Raw genomic sequence first — 5,371 nt, forward strand, 5'->3', positions numbered from 1 at the left:
GTATGTGCAGTGTCTCTTTTTTCAAGTTACATTCTGAGTCTCTTCATCTCGAGTCCAGTCAAGTTGCCTCTCAAATCGGAAACCTGGAAAAGGCAAAAATACATTTCTGCAGGGAAGCTCGCTCTACGTTTTGTAAAATGTGGCATTAGAATGCTGAGCAAGAATCACTTGTATTGGACCGTTCATCACCTAAAGGCGAAAGGGGTATGTTACTGAAATCATATTTTGTTGCTGTGGCTGTTGCACCTCAGATACGGTGACCTTCAGTGCTATATTGAGTTTACACAATGAATGATAAATTACAGGGGGAAAACATTGCTCCCTTAATTCCATGAATCCCTGGAGCTTCTGCAGGACAGATGGGTCTGTTTTTCATTTAGTATTTTCTTTTGAACGAGTCCACCGAGTCAAACCTGGTATTGGACCCAGCTGCCAGGTTCTAATTAAATTTCTCTCACACCAGCTGGGTACTAATGTTTTGGCTACTTGTTTAATGACCATTTAGTGGTCACAAAGTCAAAGCCCATATAGTGGGGAAATAGCACCTTTAAAAAATAAATAAATTCTGGGTTCATCAAGAACTGTCAGTTTAGTTTTCTCTGTCTACCTGACAACTATGGCTGTTCATAATCATGGCTGAGTGTCCTCTCACTACAAATCATTCTATACCCAAAGAGCTATATAATCTCAGAGCTCTGTGAAGACATGCATGGTGTCAAATTGGATTGGGGACGGTATGTTGCGATTCCTGCTTTTCTATGATTCTATATTTTTCACCATTTATTCTGCGTATGCTGGCCATGGAAATAGATAACAAGTCTCTCTTCCAGCCCAATGGAAGTACTCATTCGGCCCCCAGCTTTAGGTAGTAATTGCCTATGCATTTTTACACCTAGCTGCAGATAAGCATTCCTGGAATTGTTAAGTGGTAATGTTTATTCTTCCTCCTGTAACGTTCTACTACAGTTGCTTTTTGCAGAGGTGCGAAATCACCCAAAATGCAGACTATTAAGCAGAATTTGTTGCTGAAAGTAACAGGTAAATTCAGTTTTAACAGGTAACATTGAAAGATAAAAGGGGTTTGATGAAAAATTTGGTCGTTCTGAGATTGTAGGACGTGCAAATTTAAGTCACTATAAGGGTGAGCATTTGCAGAGAGATTCAGTGGGCAGTAAGGAGTGCTTAGTCCCTCCTGCACCTGTTGATTTTATCCCTTAAGCATTCACCTGCATGGTTTTTGAAACAGCCAGCCTTGCTTAGTTTTGGAGTGTGGCTGGAGGAGAAATTGCGACACTACAGACCTCTTCTAGGAGCATTGTTGCTCTTCCATACATAGAAGTTGGGTGGCCATGGCAGCATAATATGTAGTGAATGGAAGAAAGGTGTGAAGAATTTAGACAGAGATAACAGGGCTGGAACCATCAGCCTTGGAAAAACTAGGTTAGAAAGTGCCACTGGATATTCTTCGCTAGTCTATTATGCATAAAATCCAGGCTCCATGGTTCCATAAACAATGCAATTACGGGCTGGGGTCTATACAAATGGCGGCTAACCTAGAATCCATCAAGACCCATGGAGTACTGAGACAAGTAAACCACCTGCAATCGACTAGAGATGAGAAGACAAAACCTGACCTGCAATCAAGCTTTGTTTGAAATTTTAATTACTTTAAATGGCTGCTATTTCAAGGCACTGGGTGTGTATTTTGAAGCACAGACTTCTTATAATGTAATGGTGCCACCTGCTGTCTCAGAAGCAATATTAGAATACAGCTGTACCTTGGAAGTCGAACGGAATCCATTCCGGAAGTCCATTTGACTTCCAAAATGTTTGAAAACCAAAGTGTAGCTTCTGACTGGCTGAAGGAAGCTCCTGCAGCCAATTGGAAGCTGTGGAAGCACCGTCAGACATTTGGGTTCCAAAAGAACATTTGCAAACCAGAACAATTACTTCCTGGTTTCGATCGTTTGGGAGCCAAGGCATTCGAGATCCAAGGTACGACTATATATCATTACAGGATATAATCCTGTTCAGAATGCATTGATGAAATATATCCAAGGTTTCAGGCATCACAAAGTTTTGATATTTGTTAAACCCTAAAGCTTTGATTTTCTTCTCAGTGTTTCAACTTCTACATCACAATAATTCAAATAAAAACAGAATACTGGATTTTAACTGTAAGATGAGCATTGTGTTATCCCAAGTGAATGTTACTTTGTTTTAATCTCTTTTAGCAAGGTTTTCTTTTCACAGCATGTAGACCAGTGATGGCCAAACATGGCCCTCCAGCTGTTTTGGGACTACAATTCCCACCATCCCTGACCACTGGTCCTGTTAGCTAGGGGTGGGAGTTGTAGTCCCAAAACAGCTAGAGGACTAAGTTTGGCCATCACTGATGTAGACCTATGTATGACGTCCCCCAACATGTTACAGACTGAAGGTAACGTATATTGAAGGGATACCTGTGATCAATATGCACATAGTATTTAACATCTGTATCAGGGCTGGGGAACCTGTGGATCTCAAAAAGTTGTTAGAACTTTTTTTAGATTCCCAAAAGTCCTAGCCGGCATCAACAAAGATAACAGCTGGGAGTCCAAACAATATCTGGGGAGCACCATATTGGTTACCGTTTTAGAATGTTTCCTGAAACAAGTTTATCAGACATTGATTGTAGGAGATGGGCTGAAGCTACATGAAACAGTAACCTTGATGAAGCTAGGAAAGTTTGAGTCCAGTCAGTGCTGGGCAAGAGCTTCATTTGAGGTTCCCCACACCTGAGCAAAATGAAGCCACTGGATCAGGTCACCAGGAAGGGCAGAGGAGGTTGCAGTGCTTGTGGAATCCCCTCCACTCTGAACTGAACCTGACACTCTTCATTTGGTTGTCTGCCTAAATCACAGATGTTTACTCAAGCCTTGGAAATGATTTGGGGTCATGGTAAGATCATTCCATCAGCACAAGCATTTCAGCTTGCCGGGCAGAATCAGCGCAGAATCAGCAATGTGATCTTCTGGGATTCTCCAGAGCAGATGAGGTGTGTGTTGCAGAAGAGGAAGTAAATGTCTCATTGTGCTAACAGCACTTGTTGTGCAGGCTTCTGCTAGTGCAACAACTTCTTTGAATCCAGACCTAAGTGTTCAGCTTGGGATTCCTATAGATGGCTCTGTAAGCTGGGGCCACCAGCACAGGTCCTTTACCTTTTATTTTTATAGGACCTTCAGGCACCTTACGCCCACTGGTACCTCCTATGGCACTCACAAAAGCTCTCAGTATTTATTTCCTCTTTTGTGCTGCCTCAGCCTCTCCAACCCTGAACAACCCCCCTTAAACATTTTTTTTAAATGACTGTGCAATGCCCACAGTTCACTGGTTGGGCACCAATCACCTCTTCTGTTCTGAAGCAATGAGATGTGCAAAGAGCTTCTCTTTGTCAGCGAGTGCAGCAGCAGCAGCAGCAGCAGCAGCAGCAGCAGCTGTAGGCTCTTCTTTCCACTGACCAGGGCAATGCTTGCACCATTCTATGGCCACGACACTTGTTTTGTGTTCTGCTACACCCTACAGTAGCCATCTTGTTACTAGCACCCACTTCCTCACAATTCCCAATGCTCTCTTGGCCAAAAAGGTTAGCAACCTCCATTTTACATGCTTGCATCATGTATTTTTTTCCTATCAAGTTCTTCTGTCTGATATATAGAACTATTTCAGTAATATTAAGTTTTGTGAAAAGAAATGCCAAATGAGAGCTAAAGTGTTATAGTAGTTAGAATGTCTTACAGCGCCCAGAAAGACCGTGTTCAAATCCTTACCTCGGCTACGAAACACAGGAATGTGTGCCTCTGAGGGCTCCTTTTGAATAGCAGTCTATGAAAGATGAGGAACCAGTTAAATAGGTAAATTAGCCTCTTTCACTGAGTGAGCAGTCTCTCTGACTCTGTACTAAAGGGAAGATTTCTCATTAAAATATACAGAGCTGCCTTTTCTGCATAAACTTTATTTTTTTTAAAACAAAATGCTTCAAGACAGTGTTTGCGACAAATGTGCATCAATAATTCCAATAGAAACTTGAGTTTCCTTAGTAAGATATCTACAATACCAAAAGCATACCACAGAAAGTCAGAGCATATTAAATTGGCACAATTAGCTTTCAAGAACAAAACCAACTTCTTTATAAAGGACTGACTGAATATACTCGTACGTAACATTTTAGCTGCTACAAAATGCTCTTGGCTTCTTACAAAACACAGTGAACAGACACTTTGGCAAACAACAACTCTGAAAACTATGCACAGACAACAGGAAGAAAATAGATTTATACAAGTGGAGCAATTTGGCAATTCTAAAAGAATGTTATTTTTCTGTCATTAACTAAAAAGTGAACATACAGTAGTCAGGTAAACATATGCTACGGTACTAATTCAAAACATACAAGCACTGTTCAGTCTCTAAATCAACTTGGTCTTTATATATGAAGTGAGTATTGCCTGTTAATACTGGGCCATATGCTATCAGGATTTTAAATATTTAAAGACAAACGTTAAAGAGATTCTCTTCACAACTCCACAAAAATTGTACACATTAAAATACTATGCTTATAAAATTATTTTAAACTTTCCGCGATCTAGTTTTCAAATGCAAACCCTTATAATCCTCTTTAATATGTACTTTACAAAAATTAGGCTGCATTCACTCATTTTCAGAGACGGCGCTCTTCGTCTTCTCCTGTTCTCTTCCATCACTCGACGTCCTAGTGAAAAGCACAGTACCAATGTATACTTCTAACACGTTTCAGCTATATTTTTATTGTACTGACATGCAATAATCTTACAACTGCTTTTGTATAAAGTCCCCGGGGGGGGGGGGTGGAGTCAGAGACAGCCTGCAGTTATAGTGTAAGGTGAGATAGAAAATTAAAATGCAACCATCCCACTTTCTCAGCTAGCTAGCATTGTCAACATCCCAAACATCAAAACGTTGTATCTGAAGCATACTTTTAGTCTGAGTGAGAATGAAATGCTTTTTAAAAAGCCTCCCTCTGTGCTTGTGCACAAATCACTATTCTGAGAACTTCTCGTGGCAGATAAATCTGCTGCATCTATATATCAGGCATAAGCGAATGATGCAAATTACATACAAGGTAATGTGGCAGAATTTATCATTTACTAAGAAAGACTGTCAAGCGCAGTGAGTCCTGAAGAGGCACGATGCACTCTCTCTCTTTTGGGTGGCTGAACACTCCTGTGAGTTCAATCAGTTTTTGCATGAGCTGTTCTATTGGGGAATTGCCATCTTAGGTCCACCCCAATCCTGCAATCCCAGGAACGTTCCCAGAGCAAAAAGGGGGCATGTTCCATTCACAATGGTTAGAAGT

This window comes from Podarcis tiliguerta, assembly GCF_965153285.1.
Source record: "Podarcis tiliguerta genome assembly, chromosome: 17".
NCBI classification, from domain to species: Eukaryota; Metazoa; Chordata; class Lepidosauria; order Squamata; family Lacertidae; genus Podarcis; species Podarcis tiliguerta.